The sequence below is a fragment of the Sciurus vulgaris genome (genome assembly GCF_902686455.1).
Source record: "Sciurus vulgaris genome assembly, contig: HiC_scaffold_297_arrow_ctg1, whole genome shotgun sequence".
NCBI classification, from domain to species: domain Eukaryota; kingdom Metazoa; phylum Chordata; class Mammalia; order Rodentia; family Sciuridae; genus Sciurus; species Sciurus vulgaris.
In genome coordinates, this window is record NW_027632754.1 from 20,787 (window position 1) to 43,175 (window position 22,389).

Here is a 22,389-nt window from a genome sequence, read left to right on the forward strand (position 1 = left end):
GACTTCCTAACGAAAATAGCACCAATCCCTATCTGCAATGCTGATGTGCAAAGACACAGGTGTGTGTGTGTGAGATAAAACTGCTGTTGTTTAAGCCACACTTGGGATAATTGTAAACTTGATAATTCTGCTTATAACACTGTGTGATTTTTCCCCTTTTGTATACCTCTTGAATATTTTGTTTGATAGTTGGTCTTTTAAAGTCTGGTTTTTCTTGCAAACTTTTCTCAATGAAATCCCTTACTTTCCTGAGTCTTTCTCTAATTTACATTGATTTTTACTACAAATCCTGTTGATGAAAGCCTACATTATTTTCACCTTCCTAACACTTTACCACCTCTCTTCCTAATTTCTATTCTCATCATTCAGGCTTAAAGCCTTAAAGTCATCTTTGAATTTGGAATCTCTCTCTCACTCCCTGCCTAAAACAACAGTCAAGTCCTATCATTTTTTCTCTGCAATGTTTCCTACAGCAGATCTTCGCATAGCTACTGCCATTTTTGGCCATTTATTACTAACTTCATGCCTAAATCATTCCAGAATCCTAGGGATTGATCTCTCTGTACTTAATCCCTCAAAAGTACCTGGGGTATATTATAATATGGGTTCTAATTTTAAATCAAAATCTGCTGATATAGAATAACTTTAAGTCTTTTTCTAAAAGGGAGCTTTCTCTAGAATCTTCCAAGTGAGCATTTGACTCCTATCTAATTTTTGTTTCCTCAAGAAAATTAACCCTATTTCTTTCATCTATATATCCTATAGTATAATTTTGAATTCCCAGTCTTATTCACCCTCCTCTGGGTATGGAATCAGTACTGTAAGCCATTGCACAAAGGGTCTGGGATTAGGGAGGAGGTATGGAATTAATCATTACTGATTAAGTCAAGTTCTTTAAAAACTAACAAACAAACAAACAAAAAACCCAAACAAATTATCTCCGAGAAAACTAGTGGCATACTCATTTTTAGAAACCCCAAAGAGATTATATCCCTGATGTTAGGTTACCTGCTTAAAGTCATATATCCAGTAAGTGATAAGGTATAAATCTGAATCCAAGTTTGATAGTTTAAAGTCCATTCTCATTATTCTATTTTATCTGCCTTTTAAGTGCCACACTCATTTAGCTTCTATGGCACCTTGCATGTAGTATGTACTGAGTGTGTATAAATTAGTCTAACGAACTAATGTGTAACTGGAGACAAAGAGTGGTCAATGATGGTACTTTTTATTTGCATTCACATCCACAGAGAGTACTGATTATAAATTATTGGACTTTAAAGAAAAGAAAAACATATTTTACCCGGAGGTCAGCATCAGTGAAAAGTTCCTGGCCTCAAGAGTAAAATGGCCTCCTTCTATGATTATGTTGGAGAGCTGCAGTTTGGAGGCTGCTTTCCTATAAACTACTTCTTCCACAGTGCCTCAGGCAATCAGTCAAATAACTTTTACAGCCCTGTACATAAGTCAAATGAGACCGTAGACCATATTCAGGAAACAATTCAAAGGACATTGCTCATTTGGACCTGAGCATTTCTTAGAGAGATCTGGCCTCAACTACTCTTTGAACCTATTCCAGAAGAGTCAGGGAAAGGATGATGAAGTGACCACAGTTGGAACTTCATCTATAGCCAAGGACAACCCTGGCAGGCATATTATTCTGAGGCAAAAGGGTAGTTCTACAACCTCTTAAACACATTTTTTTTCTTTTCATGGTACTGGGAAACAAATCCAGGGGAGCTTTACCAATGAGCTATATCCCTAGCCTTATATAAAAAAAAAAGTTTTATTTTTATTTATTTATTTAAATTTTCTTTTGTAGATGTGGATGGACCTTTATTTTATTCTTTTATTTATATGTGGTGCTAAGAATTCAACCCAGTGCCTCACACATGCTAGACAAATGCTCTACCACTGAGTCACAACCCAAAATATTTTGAGACAGGGTTTTGGTAAGTTGCCAAAGCTGACCTTGAAATGGCAATTCTCCTGCCTCAGACACCCAACTTGCTATGATTACAGGTATGTGCCACCATACCAGCTTTCACTCCATTTTTAAACTGTTAGGTTCTAACTAAAGCCTAAAAGTTTCTTCTAATCATTTTGCAATTTAACTGTTATTTATAACAAAGTGAGACTGAATTGATTATATGACCCACTGAACACAACTCTGCAAGTCAGTGCCAAAATGGGGTTAAAACCCAGAGGTTCTCAACTCCCAGTATGACACTGTTGTCAGAACTACATTCTTCACCTTGCTTCCCAATCCAGAACTACAAGACAAAAGAACAGGAAAATGAAGATGTCTAACTCACTCACTTGATGTGGCCAATTTGATGAACTCTGGCAGCTGCTTGTAAGTAATATTGAGGATTAAAATCACTGTCAACAAAAATAACAGTATCTGCTGCTGTTAAGTTCATGCAAATTCCACCTGCAGCATGATCAGCAACACACAAATAAGGAACTGGAAAACAGACACAAGGCTAGACTGGGTCATATTGAACGCCTGAAAGCAGTCCAACTGAGTGGTTTCCTCCTTCAGCCTGACATCTTTGCCCACAACTCCAGAGCCCTGGAGTGGTCAAAGGTGCACCTCATCTTATGTTGCTTGACCCAGAAAAATTTAATTATCAAATGTAACAGAATGAGAGGTAAAGTGCAGAAAAGGTGCCTAATTTAATGCTGTGAAGCCATGTTTGAAAACTTTGATTGGATTTTGCTTAGAAAAATCTGTGAATAAGGACACATACTCTTTCAGAAAACAGCTCCAAACATGAGAGGTCTGGGAGCTGCCATTATGGCTCAGTGACAGAGTGCTCACCTAGCATGTGTGAGGCACTGGGATCAATCCTCAGAACCACATAAAAATAAACAAAATATAGATATTGTCTGTTATGGTTTAGATGTGGTGTCCCCCCAAAAGCTCACATGTGAGAAAATGCAAGTTTTGGAGGAGAAATGATTGGATTATAGCTTTGGCCTAAAAAGTGAATAAATCCCTAATGGGATTAGCCAAATGGTTATTAGAGGCAGGTGCCATGTGGATGAAGGAACTGGTTCATTGGGGGCATAGATATGGGGTATATAGTCTATATATGGAGAGTGGAGTCTCCCTCTGCTTCCTGATCATGATGTGAGTTGCTTCTCTATGCCACACATTCTCATCATGATATTCAGCCTCACCTTGAGTCCCAAGGAATGAAACCAGTCTTCTATGGACTAAGACCTCAGAAACCATGAGCCCTCAAATAAACTTTTCTCCTCTACAGTTGTTTGGTCAGGTCTTTTGTCACATTGGCAAAAAAGCTGAATAAAACAGTGTCCATCTACAACTAAAATATGTAAGCAAAAAAAGGAGAGGTCTGCAATACACATTAAGAAAAGTACTTAAACACACTTGCAAGCAACAAGATAGGAAGATGCTGACATAGTTAATGAGAAGAGGGGATGATACATGCCTCTGACTAGAGAACACTTAAATGCATCTTCCTGAATTGGTTTCCACATTAATCAAAGACAATGTCATAAAATGAATTCAAGACAAGAACATTAAATGCAACAACTTTCTGGTCTTTATTCAGTGGTGCAGTAAAGGGGTCAAGGAAGTACCTTGGGTTACAGGAATTTAGACTACTATGAAGGCAAATTACAGCCTTCTCTTTGATTAATGTGAAAACTAGTATAGAAGAGATTCGTTCTTCCAAGGGTTGTTACAGCTCATTGCTGAAACAAGTATAAAATGACTTGTTCCAAGAGTTGAATGAAGGATTCCTTTTCATAAGGACTACTGACTCCCAGCTGAATATCAAGACAAGTCAGGAAGAAACATTCTCAAAGCCTTCATATAAAATTAAAGTTGCATTAAAGAAATAATAATGACTGATTACTGAGATGCCAAATTATATCCAATAATGACAGTTATACTTCTACATTACTATTCACCAACCATTGTTCAAAAAGGTTTACATAAATTAACTCTTTTAACCCTCACAACCCTGCATCCTTGCTGGTATATTTCTCATTTTGCAGATGCTGAAATGGAAACACAGCTAGATTAAGGGACTTATTTGAAGTTGCACCACTAGAAGATGAAAGAGTCAGGACTCCATCTCATATTCCAGAATCTGTGGTAATTACTCCTGGGTTTGAGACATGGTTCTGCTGTGTTGCCCTAACTGACCTTGAACTCCTGGTCTCACACCATCCTTTGCCTCAGCCTCCTGAGTAACTCGGACTGTAGTCATGTACTACTGCCTCTGGCTCCATAAACATTTTATCCACTCTATCCTACTACTGTCTAGGCAATCATTTCATTTAAAAGTGTGTTCCATAAAAATTATCTTCCTCTTTGGTTGAAGTTGGCTAGTGCAGCCCTTCTTTACTAGGGAATATTTTAAGCTGTATCTAGTTGTTTGGGACATAGTCATAAGCTATCACTGCCACCTGCTGGCAATATGTGGTAATAACCTCAACTCTTGAAATTTGGAAGGAAACCCATTAAATGAAAATGCTGCAGAACTATAGCAAAAACATGATAGCAAATATGACAATCAGTGTTTGGAAAGCTTAACATCCAGGACTGCTTCAGATCCTTGATAATCTACTAAGGCCTCTAGGGAGATGAATGGAAAAGCAGAGGTTTCTCTCTTGCTAATTTAGGTGATTCAAACATCTGCTCTCTAATAATAAATAATAAAATCTTGAATAATAAAATCTTTAAAACACAAATGGAATTTCTCTGCCAACCTGACAATGCATTTGACCAGATCCTTCAAGTTTTCCCTAAGACTAGCCATGAGACAATTGAATGAATGTCTCTGATGCAGGGTATGGCACATGACCTTGGAAGAGACTGAGGCCAAAGGAGTCTGATTATATCTTATTATTGAGTTTATTAGACAGATAAGATATGCTGGAGAAATAATCTCCTTATTCTCAAGGATCATATCTAACACTTTTTATATACCCATATCATGAAAAGCACTTAATAAATGCTTTCTAAATAAGTCTGAACTTTCTTTTCATAAAGGTATTAATCTCTCTTTTATCAAGGACACATGTCCTTTTTGTATTTCTATATGTATTCCATACAAATTAAGATCTATAAAAAATAGAATAATGAAACTCAGATTATGAATTCAAAATTAATTTAAGGTCTTTTTGATTCAGTATGTAAGGATAATTCCATCTCCCAAAACTGATTTCAAATTATTTAATAGTATATGAGAGCACTCCATAACTGACAAAGCACCACAGATGTCATATGATATTTATGGTTTAAGTCATATGGACAATTCCATAATTACAAATAGCTGGCAGTTTCACTATGATCACATTTTAAATAACAAAATGTTTGTTAAACTTTACAACACTATTCCAGGGGCAACTAGCAAAGACATTATCTTATTTTCCAAATTCACAGCTGGGAAGGAGAGCTGCCTCCACTGAACATAAATAAAACTTCCTCAAAATTCCAAAAAAAAAATAAGAAAACCCAGGACTTTCCCAGATCAGAAGTCAAAGCAGATCAGAATTAGTTTCCAATAAGCTCAGGTTCCAGCCTCACTTCTTTGTTAAATCACAGCTTAGATAGGTTGGACAGAAAAGAGCTCCAAAGTAGAAGTCCAGTACTATGCTATGTCAACTGCCTTGATTCTCTCCTTTTATTATACTCCTTGGTAATAACCTCACCTTTCAGAGAATTATGAAAAAATGTACCAATGGTTGGGATGTAAAAGTACTACACAACTCCTTTTTTGTCTGCTTTCATCAATACTTACGTGGCTTTTCTGCCCTAGCACTTAGGAGAAAAATAAAAATGGGTTGCTGTCCACAGTTCTGTATAGCCAGGTGTCTCTCTTCTCCTCTCATGGAACCATCCACATGCTCATAGCCGTAGCCTTTAATAGACAAGAACAACAACAAACAAACAGAGCTTAACTCTTTTCAAGGACTCTTCAGGAAATAAAAAAGTCAAGTCATTCCTAAACCAAATGCCTATATTGTCCTTTCCATATCCAGACATGGCCCTACTTTAAATAAATCCTACGGGAAAAATCTAAATTTAGGGGACAATACATCACTTTACATAAAAACTCACCATAACACTTTATCCTGGGTTTTTAAAACACATGCAGCCAAAGTTTTGGCACTTAAAACAGAGTTAACATTCAGTTTTGACTATTCCCAGACAACCCTAAATATCCACCCTCTATGGCAGTTTCTATTTGCTGAGACACAATCCTTACTTAGGCAAGCAGTAAGACAAGCACTTAGGAGCCTGATTTCCCAGCATCTGTTTTTCAATGAAGCTTTCGGGCTCTCCACTTACCACCATGCATCAGGTCAGGAAAGGGAATTATAAACTCAACATGTTTTGGCAGTGGAGATTCCTCAATGTGTCAATGGCATTTCTGCATGTATCCAGACTACTGCAGTACTTAGAGGGCATCAAGTGGATCTGAGAGACCACTCTGGACTAAATTTTAAAACTCTTAGTTCTGCAGCTGATAATCTACCAAAGGCTCAAAAATCATCTACTGTTTAAGCTTTTTCCCATTATCCCACATCAAATTTATTACATATAAAACAGAGTTTTCAGGTAATTGCCTACATTCCCTATTGTCCATAGAAATAATTGGTCCTACCTTCCCCTGCTTGATTTGTGGGATCTCTATACTATTGATAATATTCATTTTCTTACTAATCCTTAATAAGTACACAAGTTTTGAGATGAATGTTGCAAGACACTGAAAGTTTCTGTCACTGAAACTTGACTTATCATACATTTTTGAAGATACTCAACATTTTTACATCTGCTTCACATAGTGCTGTCCCTTCTCCTCATCTTCTTTTGGTTCTGAATAATGTTTATGAACCTTTTTCCTATGTAACATTCCCACACCCCTTATTAGTCTTCATGGACATATTTGATTATTAAATCTAAACAAAGGCTTCAGTAATATGGTGGCATAGGGGAGTCAACTCTGTAATCCATGTAGTCTTGGAGAATATCCAACATCTGGGTTATTTGGGAGAAAAGTAAACCCAATGGCCCCTGGCAAGGAAAATAAAAGGAGAAACTCTAGTAGTATTTAGGATGACTTAACATCACACAAAATTTATCAAAGAATACAATTTTATAAGTAAGTCAATTAAAGTAGAAATATAAATGTCACATAACTTTCTCAGAAACTCTACATATTTAACACAAGAATACAAAATTCCTCCACATGTAGTTGCATCCTTCGGAGCAGTTTTAAATCTACAGGAGAGATATGATCAGGGCATGTGTCAATTCACCAGGAACTATGAAATCCCTAGAGCAACCAAGGAGCCTATTTCTGGAATGTCACTTCACTCAATAAAAAAATATATACTTTCACTTTAATAGTGAAATAAATAAACATGTGAAGAGTAAAGGGCAAGAGTTGCTTATGTGTGTATCCCTTCCCCAAGATCCTAAAGAGCTGTGGTCAGCTACCTACTGCTATTCCCCACTTGGGGGTGTAAGTCATTATTATCTTGAAAAGTCTGAGGAGCATCACTTTAGAGAAGCAATCCCCTATGATACATAAGGAAACATACATATAGATAGTGAAGAGAGGAAATAAATCAAAATAATGCATTAAGAACAAAATCAAGCTGAGAGCTCTTTGTTATCAAATATTGTTTTAAAATTTGCCTAAACAAAGAAGTACAGTGTTGACAAAACAATATTCTTTTTAAGAAAATGAACGTAATTTAATCTTACCACAAAGATAAGATCAAGAGTTAGGGAGAACTGCTGACAGATTCTAGCCCAAAGTTTGGGGAAAGCATTGAGCTTGAAGGTGAGTACCTCAATTCTTATCTCATCTATGACATTTGCTAACTATATGACTGTGGAAAAGACCTTTCTTGGTCTTGACAGAAAAAAACTTGGATGGAAGCTATTTGGATGAGCTCTTCTTCATCTCTAACACACCCATAGTAGATATGTCAAAGAAAATTAAGCACAGTAATACATGCAATTATTTAACTTGCAGAAGATTGGAAAATTTCACCAAATGTGAAGTTTTAGGTTAGTTCAGGCCACAGCTGGGGCAGTCATCCTAAAGGGACAATTTTGAAATTCTGGTCTTCTGATGCCCAGCCCACATTTCTGGGAAAGATTATTCCAAGTACCCCTTGAGTTTAAATCAAACCCCACAGGTTAACAAGAATGAATGCTTGTTGTACCTTTATTATGTGTCAATTCAACACAAGGTATCAGCAGGCAATTATAAAAGAAATGCTCAATGCTGACTCTTTCCTTGTGGCTCTAAACAATATAACTGGATTGATGAGGTGGACATACACTGATAAACCAGGCAGTAGATTAAGGTAGGGCTTGTCGAGTGCTGGAGTGGGATCCTAAATGCTATAGGAATTCAGGAAAGAAAGGATAATGGTGGGGAAAAGTGGGGAGGGATGAGATGGAATGGGGTTTGTGTATAATTTCAGAAAAAGTAGACCCTGAATTAGAGTCTTGTAAAACAGGAAAACTTGAATCAATCTCACAAAATAGGTAAGTTCCTCATTAATTAGTCTTTAACCAGTCACCAGCTTAGAGCAGTACATATGCCTGTAACTGGAATGCAGGAAGTCTAGCAGGTTATCCAGCAGGTGAAGTTTCCCACTAGCCTTAATCAGATGGTCTTCAACTTCAAAAGGCTCTGGCTCTACATCTGGAAAAGAAAGGGCCTATTCCCAATCATGTGCCCTGACTCAGGACAAAGTTCTTGAATAGGAAAGTCAATTGGTAGGCAACAGCAAGAGAACCCTTGCTCCTTTTATTCAATTATGTCCCTTAGTCACATCTATTTGAGGCATTTTATAACTATTTGCTTACATCACTATCTCAGTGCAGCTTAACACAAATTGTAGAGCCTGGCATATCCAAAAAGCCTAATAAATACTTGCCTAGGAATCAAACCCACTCTTTAGGAAACTGAGGCAAAGGGAGATGCCAAAGGTCAGAAAGATCCAAAAATAATATGTTAAGGCTCTCACTCTAGAAAAGGAATCAAGAAATAGGCTTAGGTGTATATAAATGATTCTTAAGGTATGTGGTGGCAGTCAGAATATTCTGGATGGGGTCATTACCTGGAGGTTTTCTCTTAGTTGGGGCACAACTGCCCCTGAGGCCAATGCCCCAGATAACTGGATGTGTTTTCTCTGGGTGCTATTGCTGCACATGCTGCTTCCGCACACCAGAGTTCTTTTCTCTGGGCACATCTGCTGTTAACACTGCTGCCACTGACATTCCTGCTGCCAAAGCTGCTGCTGCTCCCCAGAGGTCACCTGGAGGTTTTCTCTCTGGTTGCCACTGCAGCTGCAGTCACAGCTGCCACCACTGCAGCTGCTAATCCCCCACCACTGCCAACACTGACAACTGCGCTTCTGCTGAGCACCTGCCTGCTGCCACCAACCCCCTGTCACTTATCGCTTCTACCACTGCCCAGAGGTTCACTGCCAGGGAGACTCCAGGTTTGGTTGCACATGATTGCATTCATTTTTAGACACCAGTTAAAGCCTGAGGTATGAGATACTGGCAGTTTTTCTGCTACTGCCATCTTGGGGAGACAAGGTACCCCTGTCTGGGGACACCCACCAGGACCTGGAGGTTCAGTGTCAGGTGCCTGTGGGTTTGGCTGTACCTGGGGTCTTCCTCCTTGGGGTGCTGGTTGCTGCCATCTAGCTCTTGTCTCTTAGGATTGCTTATCCCTGCTGGTCTATTTCCAAATTGCAGTATCATTGAGATCTTGGGTCTGTAACATATTTGAACCTAAGACATATGAGATCCAGAGTGGTGGGATAGTGACTGGGTCTGTCAGGGCCTGTCTGGGCCAGGCAGTCTTGTGGGAAGTCAGAGGCAGTGCTGAGAAGTTTTTGGATGCTGGCAGAGACAGTTGTTCAATTTTACACTGAGATTTATTTTACTTTTTCCTCTGGCATCTCTCTCCACCATATTTGGAGCATGGTGTTTTTCATGCACCAGTCTGTTGAGGATGGAGACATATGCATGGTGTTTTGCAGTTCTGCCATATATTCTTATATTTTTAACTTTTTTCTCTTTATATGTACATTGTTCCTCTTTCTTGTCTGTTTCTCTGGATTCCTTTCTAACTTTTCTCCCCCTAATAAGCAATTTCTGTTGGTTCCTCTTCCACTCTTCCTATGGAATTTTGCTTCTGGTTTCTCTCTTTCTCCTTCATGAACATCATGTCCTGCACAATTTCTGATTTCTCAGTGTCCAATATTTGAGATTGTAAATTCTTTTGGCAAATTTTCTGTTTATGTTCTGGACTGTGATTGAACTCATCATTGCTATTTATAGCTAGAGGGAAGTAGACACCTTGGTGGAAGCTATTAGATTTGAGACTGTGTATTGTTTGCACTGGATGCTGTTGATGTTGGTCTCCCTCTTAAAGGTGGGATGCTAGAAAACTTCAGGGACAATATAGTTCTACAGGGTTGAGTCTGCAGTACCTCAGATTAATACAAGTAGATGGGGAAACATACAAGAAACATGAAAAAACAAGAGAACAAAGTGTCTCAAACAAATAAAGATGCCCCAATATGAGAATCCACTGACATCACAGTAGAAGAAATGCCCACAAAGGAGAATGTACATAAACTGATCTATGAAGTAAAGGATGGTATAAAGAGTGAAGTCAAAGGGAAATTACAGGAAGTGAAAGATCACTTCAATGAAGAGAGATTGTGGGGAAAGAAAAGCAGAAATCCTTGAAATGAAGGTATGAATAAATCAAATTATACTTGCAATGGAAAGCATCACCAATAGACTAAACCATTTGGAAGACAGAACCTCAGACAATAAAGACAATATTATTTACTATTGAAAATCAAGTTGATCATGCAGAGAAGAGGCAAAAATCCATGAACAGACCTTCCAAGAATTACAGGAAAACATGGAAAGAACAAATTCAGGAGTTATCTGTATAGATGAAGGAACAGAGGTATAAACCAAGGAAATGCACAATCTTTTCAATGACATATTATCAGAAAATTTTCCAAACCTAAAGAATACAATGGAAAATCAAATACAGGAGGTTTACAGGACTCCAAATGTACAAAATTACAGCAGAACCACACCAAGACACATTAAAATGAGAATGACTAAAATACAGATAAAGGGCAAATTCTTAAAGGCTGTGAGAAAAAGAGCAAATTATGTATAGGAGAAAACCAATTCAGATCTCAAATGATTTCTCAACCCAGCCCCACAAATCTAGGAGGTCATGGAACAAAATATTTCAAGCTTGGAAAGAAAATGGATGCCAACCAAGAATTTTAAATCCAGCAAAATTGTTTCAGATTTGAAGATGAAATAAAAACCTTCCATGAAAAACAAACGTTAAAATAACTCACAATTAGAAAGCCTGCACAGAACATTCTCAAAAAAATATTTCAAGGTGATAAAGAGAAAAAAAAAAAAAAAAAAAAAAAAAGTGAAAACCAGCAAAGGGAGAAACTACACTAAAGGAATAGTCAAAGAAGAAACTACATCAAATTAAAAGCCAGAAATAAACCAAATGACTGTGAATACAAATCACATCTCAGTAATAACTTTGAATGTTAATGGTCCAAATTCATCAAGCAAAAGATATAGACTTACAGATTTGATTAAAAAACAAAATCCAACAATATGGTGTCTCCATGAGACTCACTTCATAGGCAAAGACATCCACAGACTGAAGGTGAAAGTAGTATGGGAAAAAATATACAAATTGTGGAAACAAGCAAGGGTTTCTGTCCTCACATCAGATAAGGTGAACTTCTAGCCAAAGTTAATCAGAAGGGACAAAGAAGGTTATTTCATCCACTGAAGGGATTTATATATCAGCAAGACATACAATTTAAATACTTATTCCCCAAACAATGGAGCATCTATGTATATCAAACAAACCCTTCACAAATTCAAGAATCAAATAGACCACAGCACAATAATACTGGGTGACTAACACATCTCTGTCACTACTGGACAGTTCTAAACAAAATCTAAAAAAAGAAACTATAGAACTCAATAATACAATAAATAACTTAGACTTAACAGATATATATATATATATATATATACAATATTTCATCAATAAACGAGCAAATACACATTTTTTTTCTCAGCAGCACATGGATCCTTCTCTAAAGCAAAACCACATAACTCTTAGTAAATACAAAAAAATGGAGATAATACCTTACAGTGTATCAGATAATAATGGACTGAAATTAGAAGTCAATGACAAGGTAAAAGTAAAAGCTATTCTACATATGGAGATTAATACGTTATTGAATGACAAATGGATAGTAGAAGAAATCAAGGATGAAATGAAAAAAAATACCTAGAGTAAATGAGAATACAGATACAACAAACCAAAATCTCTGGGACACAATGAAGGGAGTACTAAGAGGAAAGTTCACTGCATTGAGCTCATTTATCAAAAGAATGAAAAGTCAACAAATAAATGACCTAACATTATATCTCAAAGCCCTAGAAAAAGAACAAATCAACACCAAAAACAGTATAGAAGATAGGAAATAATTAAAATCAGAACTGAAATCAATGAAACTGAAACAAAAGAAACAACTGAAAAAATTGACAAAACACAAAGTTGGTTCTTTGAAAAAAAGCAATAAAATTGATAAATTCCCTAGCCACACTAATGAAGAGAAAGAGAGAGAAAACCTGAATTACTAAAATACAAGATGAAGAAGGAAATATAACAACAGATCCAACTGAAATACAAAATAATTAGACACTATTTTGAAAATTTATACTTCAGTTAAAGAAAATACTGCAGACATGGACAAATTTCTAGAGACATATGACCTATCTAATCTGAATCATATCATACAATATCTAAGCAGAATAATTTTAAGTAATGAAAATAGAAAATGCCATCAAAAGGCTATCAATTAAGAAAAGCCCAGGACCAGAAGGATTCTCAGCTGAGTTCTACAAGATCTTCGAAGAAGAATTAAAACAAATGTTCCTCAAATTATTCCATGAAATAGAAGGAGGGAACCTTTCCAACTCATTCTATGAAGCTAATATCACCTTGATACCAAAATCAGACAAAGACACTAAGGAAAGAAAACTTCAGACCAATATCCCTGATAAACATAGATGCAAAAATTCTCAATAAAATCCTGGAAAATTGTACCAAAAATATTAAAAAGAGAGTAAACCACTATCAAGTGTGGTTCATCCCAGGGATGCAGAACTGGTTCAACATATGGAAAACAATAAATGTAATTCATCATATCAATAGACATACACAAGAATCATTATCTCAATAGATGCAGAAAAACATTTGACAAAATACAGGACTACTTCATGTTTAAAAAACTAGAAAAACTTAGGGATAGTAGGAACATACCTCAACATTGTAAAAGCCATATATGCTAAACCCAAGGCCAACATAATTCTAAATGGAGAAAAATTGGAAAGCATTTCCTCTAAAAACTGGAAAGAGACAAGGATGCCCTTTCATCACTTTTATTCAACAATATCCTTGAAACTCTAGCCAGAGCAATTAGAATACAGAAAGAATTTAAAGGTATACAAATAGGTAAAGAAGAACTCAAACTATCACTATTTGCCAATAACATGATTCTTTATTTAGAAGATCTAAAAATTTTCACCAGAAAAATTCTAGAACTAATAAGTAAATTCAGCAAAGTAGCAGGATACGAAATCAATACCCATAAATTAAATGCATTCCTATACATTAGTAATAAATTAACTAAAAAGATTAATAAAGAAAATTATGTCCCTCCCCTCAAAAAGAGAGTAAAGTATCCCATTCTTAGTAGCCTCAAAAAATAGGTATCAATCTAACAAAAGAGGGGAAAGACCTCTACAATGAAAACTACAGAACACTAAAGAAAGAAATTGAAGATGACATTAGAGGATGGAAAGACCTCCCATGCTCCTGGATAGGCAGAATTAATATTATCAAAATGGCCATACTACCAAAAGTGTTAAACAAATTTAATGCAATTCCTATTAAAATCCCAATAACATTCTTCATGGAACTAGAGAAAAACAATTATGAAATTCATTTGGAAAAATTAGAGATCCAGAATAGCCAAAGCAAACCTTAGTAAGAATAGTGAAGGAGACATCAAAATACAAGAACTTAAACTATAGTACAGAGCTATAGTAATAAAAACAGCATGGTTTGGTGCCAAAATAGACATGTAGACCAATAGTACAGAATAGAAGACACAGAGACAAACCCACAAAAAAAAGGTATAGTAGACAAGGGTGCCAAAAATATTCACTGGAGAAAAGATATTTAACAAATGGTGCTGGGAAAAATGGAAAGAATATGTAACAAAATGAAATTAAACCTTTATCTCTCACACTGCGTGAAACTCAACTCAAAGTGGATCAAAGACTAAGGTCTAATAGAAGAAAAACTAGACCCAAATCTATAACATATCAGCCTAGAATCTGATTTCCTTAACAAGTCCCCTAAAATGCAATATGTTAAATCAAGAATCAATAAATGAAATGGATTCAAACTAAAAAGCTTCTTCTCAGCAAAAGAAAAAAATCAATAATGTGAAGAAAGAGCCTACAGAGTGGGAGAAAATCTTTACCACAAGCACCTCAGATAAAGCAATAAACTCTAGGATATATAAAGAACTCAAAAAACTTAACACCAAAAACAAATAACCCAATCAATAAATGGACTAACAGACACATCACAGAAGTTATACAATCGATCAACAAATACATGAAAAAATGTTCAACATTTCTAGCAATTAGAGAAATGCAAATCAAAACTACTCTAAGATTTCTTCTCACTCCAATTAGAATGGCAATTATCAAGAATGCAAGCAACAGTGAATGTTGACAAAAATATGGGGAAAAAGTTACACTCATACATTGCTGCTTAGAATGCAAATTGGTGCAACCATTATGGAAAACAGTATGAAGATTCCTCAGAAAACTTGGAATGGAACTACCATTTGACCAAGTTATCCCACTCATTGGTTTATACCGAAAGGACTTAAAATCAGCATACTACAGTGATGCAGCCAAATAAATGTTTATAGCAGCTCAATTCACAATAGCTAAACTATTAAACCAACCTAGATGCCCTTCAACAAATGAATGTATAAAGAAAATGTCATATGTATATATGATGGAATACTACTCAGCTTAAAAACGAATGAAATTATGGCATTTGCTGGTAAATGGATGGAGTTAGAGAATGTCATGCTAAGTGAAATAAGCCAAAGACCCAAAATTAAAGGCCAAATGTTTTCTCTGATATGCAAATATTTATTCACAATAAGGTGGGGTAGAGGAAGAATAGAGTTACTTATATTAGGTAGAGGGAGTGAATAGAAGGGAAGGGGTATGAGGGTAAGAAAGATAGTTGAGTGAAATAGACATTTTTACCTTGTGTACATGTATGACTGCATGATCGATGTGATCCTACATGTGTAATCAGAAAAATGAGAAATTGTACTTCATTTATGTATGATCTATCAAAATGTATGAATGCATTCTACTATCACATACAACTAATTAGAACAAATCTAAAAAATTTAAAGAAAGAATATTGATGTTTTCCTTCAAAATCTATATTCCTAATGTCTCTTCTTCCTTAAAAAAATTCTAATGTGAATTTGATTAAGATCCTGCTAAACTTTTAAATAGTTCATGGTGATACTTGGCAAAAAGTATTTGAAAGAAGTACAGCAAACCTTTTGCATTCTTTCTATACTGGAGCCTCCATGGCCAGAGAATTGCCTATCAGAGTGTTTAAAAAAAAATGACTTGAGTGAAAATGAAAACACTACACATCAATTTTGTAGGCAAGCACTAAAGCAGTGCTTAGAGAGAAATGTACAGAAGTCACTAAGATGAAGGGGAAGCAGCAAAGGATACTAACGAGCATGTGGGCAGGAGGAAAACAAGAGAGAGTTCTACTCCAGAAGCTGAATGAAGAGTATTTCAAGGAAAAATTGATCTACTGTATCAAGGGTTTCTGAGAGGTTAAATGAAATGTGAATTGATGATCACTGGGCATCACAGAGATCACTGGTGAACTTGGCATAGTGGTTCAGTAAGTCTAAGACTAGAGACAATCTAATCATGAAGACATGGTCAGATGAATCCAGATTATGACACATTCTGTAAAACTACCAGTTTATTCTCCATAACTGTCAACATCATGAAAGACAAAGTCCCCTTCCCATGCCTACAAGAAAGCTTAAAAACATTTCTAGATTGCAGAAAAATAGAGGCATCGTAAATGCCATACAGAATCTATGAATATTGGATTAAGGGAGAAAAAGAAAAACATAGCCATAAGGGATATTACAGGAACATTTGAAGAAATCTGAGTAACATTAGATAATATTAATATAGAGAAAATGAGAATAAGCAAAATACACACAGTAAATACAAGTAGTTTTTTTTTAAGAATTCTGCTATGATTTTGGACACAGAACTACTAAAGAAATATAATGTGGGGAAAAATGACAGTACCTCACCATCAAATATGGGTGATCCACACATTTTTGAAGCTGGGATAAGATATTCTGAAGTTTAAATTTCTTTGACATCTCATTTCCAAATGCATCTGTAATTTTGAAGAGAGAAATAAAAATGGACTAACAAATCAAAAACAAAAACAAAAAACAAACCCAAATCTTTATAAATAACCTTACTCACTTTATTTGACATTCCTCAAATTTATACTAACTCCCAATGGCTCATCTGCACCAAGAATTAACAGCATATCCACATGGAACTTTCTTATACATCACTTTGTTTTGGGAAAAAAGTCTATAAATTGAACTTGGGGGTGGTTTGTTATAATGACTGGAAATTTCTGAAATTTTCTTCTTTAACTGCTATTGTGGATTTAAGAGGGGGAAAAAGCAAATCGAGGACAAAAGGCATGAATGGACATTGAAAAGTGTTTGCTTCATTGTAGGGAATAAGAAAAAAATAGGCAAGGGAAAAAAGGGAAATTTCATCAACAAACAACTAAGTCTGATACACTTAACACTGACATTGTCTCACTGCAGCTGACCTGAGTATCATTCAGAATACAAAATCCTACTATACTCTTGTTATACAAAGTGAATGTAATTATAAAATATTTCCCTGCCCCAAAATTACATTCTCATTTAGTTTCTAAATGGATCAAGTGCCCTCTGATTACCTAGGTCTTTCATCAAAATAGCCTTGTAGTATTTTTTCTGCAAAGTCAACATGTTATGGTATATCACTATTTCTGTCTTCTTGGGAAGCTCTGTAGCTACCTCAGCTTTTACTCTCCTCAGCAGAAATGGCTACAAGAGGTTGTGTAGTTCACTTGCTGTGTAAGGAAGAAAATACAAGAGTGGTTCAAAAATACAACAAAAGCACTGAATTACTAGAGAACATATAGCAATTTACTTCCCTCATTTTCAAGCTAATTCTGCATTCTTGGTTAGTATAGCAATTTTCATAGTACAGACACTCCTGGATTTACAAAGTGATTGCATTCTTATAAAGCCATCATGAGTTGAAAGTATCATGTAATAAAAAAATATATTTAACAGACCTAACAAACCAAACATCACATCTTAGCTCACCCTAACTTAAATGTGCTTACAATGCTTATAACAGTCAATTCAGGCAAAATAATCCAACAAAATAATATTTTATGAAAAACTGTTGAATACTTTATGTAATTTATTGAGTACCTGCATCTAAACAACACTGACAACACAGAATACTGTGGAGTATCAGGTATTTACCTTCATGATCACCTGGGGGACTGGGGAGTTGTGACTTGCTGCTGCCACCCACCCTCACAGGACAGTAATTTACAACCTATCTCTAGCCTGGAAAAGACTGAGACTCATGTTGTCCTATGACTGAATAATATCCCATTGTGTACATACACCACATTTTCTTTTTTCATCTACTAATGGACATTTAGGTTAGTTCCAAATTCTGGGTAATGTGAATAGTGCTGCAATAAACACAGGTGTAGGGATATCTCTGTGACATGTTGATGTCCCTTCCATTGATGGGACTGCTGAATATTACAGCAGTTCTAGTTTTAGTTTTTGAGGAAACTCCTTCTTGTTTTCCATTATGGTTGGACCAATTTACTCCTGCCAGGAGTATATCAGAGTTCCCCTTTTACCACATCCTTGCTAGCATTTGTGAGTTTTTCTTTGTCTTTTTATAATAACCATTCTCACTGACATGAGTTATTTTCTCATTGTGGTCTTGATTTGCATTTCCCTGATGATTAATGACTTTGAACATTTTACTATAACTAACAATAATGCATTATATATCTCAAACCAGTTAGAATTCAGACACAATTTTGAATATACTCAATATAAAGAAGTTTGAGTATATGGTATGCTAATTATCTAAATTGATCACTACCCAATGTATACATGAATCCAAACACCAATACCACATATCTCAAAAACAAGCACAAATATGTACATCAATAAAAATTCAAAATCCAAAGTACTGTTTCTGTTGAATGCGTAATGATTTTGTAGAATTGTAAAGTCAAGAAATTGTAAGTTGAACAAGTATAATTAAAGGACCATCTGATTTTCCCTTTACTGGGTTCTTCCCTCTTCCTTCTGGACTTGTTTCTGGCTTTTAACCCCCAAAATACTAACACTCAAAGAGCTTGATTCTTCTTACTAATAATATCAATTCAAGAAACTGTTTTCCAGGGTATTCTTGCATTTTAATCCCACTGAGCAGAATAACAGACTAGAAATGTACAACACGTAATACTGTCACCATTTTTACAACAGTTAAGTGAGGCTCAGAGGAATTAGGCAACTTATCCAAGGATACACAGGTGAATGTGAATATTGTCAGCATTCAAACTTGAGTTTTTGACTTCTAATCCCTTGTGCCTTGACCAGGTATCCTGATCTTCAAAAATTATGCAAAGTTAGAATTATAATTAACACAGGATTTTTGGAAACAGAAAATAAGAAAGAAACCAGTTAAATCTGAAATTCAGATAAACAATTAATAATTTTTATATACAAGTTTGTCCCATGTCACATGTAATTGGATGTCCTATATTTAATCTGGCAACTCTAAACATGGGAGAAATCAATCAGAGCAGGTTCTTGAGGTAATCTTTATCCTGTGGTATGGGAATTTTTGCTATAAGAAGTCTTTGCAACTCATATCTAACCAGTACATACATAATCACTAGTTGGCCTCCTGCAACTTGTTTTGGACAATCAGCCTAGGATATTCAGATATTACAGGAATATTCAGATAATTCCACAAGGCAGAGGAGCAAAGGTGTAAGAGAAAGTTACTGGTTATATGGATGAAGACTTACCTTTTCACTTCCACTCCCCACTCATCTCAGACTTTTGGTTTCTGGGAAGTGTTACAGAAAGAAACCAGTGTTGCAGAATTACTAAGGTCAGTTTGGGACTACAGCATGCACTTACTTTTCTGCACTGGGACGTGGCATGGAAAGTAAAAGTCTGTAAAAATTTACAATTTGAAGACAGGCATGGTAACATATACTAAGGAAAGGAGGATGACAAGTTGAAGGCCAGCCTAAAAAACTTAGCAAGACACTGTCTCCAAATTTTTACTAAAGCACTGGGAATGTATCTCAGTGGTAAAGCACCCCTGGGTTCAAACTTCAATACCACAAAAACAAAAGAATTTAAAAAGAAAATTACAAGCTGGTTTTTTATAAAAGCATGCAGATCAGTAAATACTTTCTACCTTCTTCCAAAAATGAACCAAGTGAGCTCTATTGTAGAATCATGTAACAAACAAATAAGAATCATGAATAGCAGACAATTGGACACAACATGAGGGATCCAACATCTGCCTTGTGTTTGTGGTTCTTTGAAGAACTGCAGATATCCCCTGGTTACCTAGTCTCTTTCTTTTCTATCTGTAACTGTTATTCATTAGGGAAGTTTGTGTGTCAATAACACCTGGGGATGATTTGTTAAATGGGAATTAACCTGACTTGGACTTTTTCAATATCCTGGTAACATTGAACAAAATCTTCCATTTGTTCCTTGGAAAACAGCTCAGGTTCCACAAAACTGAGGAGAGAGTAGAACTACTCGAGGCTGTTTTGGATAGGAGTTCCAGTCAACAAGAGATTGAAGACCACTGAAAATAGAATATGTAAATAAACACAATTAAAAATCTCTAACATTGGGAAGCAAAACTAAGTTACTCATGACAACATTTATTGAAACAGAGTGGCATGATTTAATGGAATGAATTAAGGCCATGAAATCAGGAGGCTCAAGTTCAAGTGGTACACTCTGTTTAATGTAGGAGATAATATCTCTTCAGTTTCAACTAAAAGAAGGTGATAATAATCTGTAAAAAAGACTCTGTCATAGGAATGTAAGTAACATTACTTTGTGAACTCTGAGTATTACACAATTATCCACTATGGTTATTGTTATTCAATCTATGTAAGGATTCAAACTATGTAATGACCCTCAAGGGGGAGTTAATTGGGGCATCTGAGTAAACACATACACTCAAGGAGTTTCAAAAGCCAGAGCTATAGCATCAGGTCTCTCTGTTACAAGCAAGAAACAAGATATACACTAACAAAATATCTGTTTATAAAACTTTGCAGTACATCAGATGCAAGACAACAAGATTTCTCAATGTTTCTGGACATTCTGCCATAAGAAGTACAATACAGAAAGGATTTCTTTAAATTTTTGAGAAACAGGGCAGGAAATGTGACTCACTGGCAGATCACTTGACTAGCATGCATGAAGCTCTTGGTCAATTAGCAGCAGCACTAAAAAAAAAAAAAAAAAACAAAGGAAAAACACTGAGAATATGAGAATAGGAGAGACTAATGAAGAAAGAAAAACAACAATAACAATATTAGGCCAAGTAAGGTCAACCTCTAAACTGACATAAGAGCTTATTCCAGAAGAAATAAATAATACAGCAAAGTAGAAAAGTCATATCCTATTTATGTATATTATTTTAAATATTTAAGTACAAACTTATGGCAAAGAGACACAATCAAGAATCCCTACAAATAAGACAAAGAGGACACCAAAGAGAGAGAGGATGTTCTATCAGGCAGGGGATAAAAATATTTGAAAGTAATCAAAACTGATAACATCTTCAGTAAAAGTCTAAAAACTGCAACTTCTAGGCCATTAAATATAGAATTCAGATCTATGATTTTCCAATAAATGAACTCAAAGTTAAGTGATTATAGGATGAGGACCAAATTTTAATTATCATCTCAGAAATTACCAAGTGTGGTCTCCTGTGTGAGCAAACTTTCACCAGGACAAGAAGGAGAAGGTAGTTCACATTCCTTTGGCTTCTCAGAAAGAAAAGGGCAGCACTAGGTTACAATGATATTTCTCACCTACTTTGCCAGAATGATATAAGAGATTGAGATAAGGGGAATGAAATCAAGGGTATCATAACAAAAATTATGACAGATGAGGGATTGGAGGCAATGTTCTCTAAGAAATTGGTCTTTTCATGAGTCCATGTGAATGGTCAAAATTTTTGAATAGATTAATGGGGCGGCAGTAAGGTATGTCCAATATGTCTGTGACTGCAGGCAGAACTATAGGATCATTTTTGCCAGGAAATTAAAGACACTCAAAAGAGAGTAGAAACATCTCCAAAAATACAATGTATTTTATTGGAGTAGGTTCTTGCTCATTTGATAACTGGATTTTAGTAATTATTTTCTCCTATATAAAAGAGAAAGGAAAAGTAATTAGCCATGTACAATACTACTTTTGTCACTACCCCTAAACCCAAAAACATTTCTTTAGCCCTGGGAAATATATCTAAAACATATCAATTTAGTTGACTATGTACAGGCTAAAACTTTGTGTTTTCAAAGGGGAGTTAGAGAGGAGAAGAAATGAAGAATAGATTGGATATAGGATTTTTAAGCCTGCGAAACCATTCTGTGTGATACTATAATGGTGGTTATGTGTCATTACCTGTTTGTCCAAACTCAAAAAATGTGCAATAGCAAGAGTGAATCTATAAATTATGGACTCTGAGTATTCTGATATTGTCAATGCAGGTTCATTAGTTTTAACATCTCTCTTCAGAGAGATGCTGAGAATGGAGGAGCATGTTTGTAAAGGGGCAGGGGACATATGGGAATTCTCTGTATCTTCTACTCAATTTTGTTGGAAATAACTTGCTCTAAAAAATAAAGTCAATTAAAAATTAAAGGAGGGTTATATTAAAAACTAAGACTATCCTTTGAGTTTACCTCTGAAAGTGTCTTATGCAGCAGAGAGCTTTGGTTTTTCAATCTGTGAGCTTCATCCACAACA

At 35.7% G+C, this 22,389-nt stretch overlaps 1 pseudogene across 1 annotated transcript in view; it reads right to left on the reverse strand.

Moving 5' to 3' along the window:
* LOC306652580 (chromodomain-helicase-DNA-binding protein 1-like) overlaps positions 1-20,114 on the reverse strand; it is a 33,512-nt pseudogene extending 13,398 nt beyond the window's left edge. The window contains exons 1-8 of the transcript in view: positions 20,020-20,114; positions 17,238-17,367; positions 16,561-16,649; positions 8,614-8,715; positions 6,989-7,060; positions 5,784-5,904; positions 2,320-2,434; positions 1,304-1,456 (exon numbers count right to left, since the gene is read on the reverse strand). The product of the transcript in view is annotated as a chromodomain-helicase-DNA-binding protein 1-like (transcript). The remainder of the gene's footprint in view (positions 1-1,303; positions 1,457-2,319; positions 2,435-5,783; positions 5,905-6,988; positions 7,061-8,613; positions 8,716-16,560; positions 16,650-17,237; positions 17,368-20,019) is intronic.
* Positions 20,115-22,389: the final 2,275 nt, after the last annotated feature.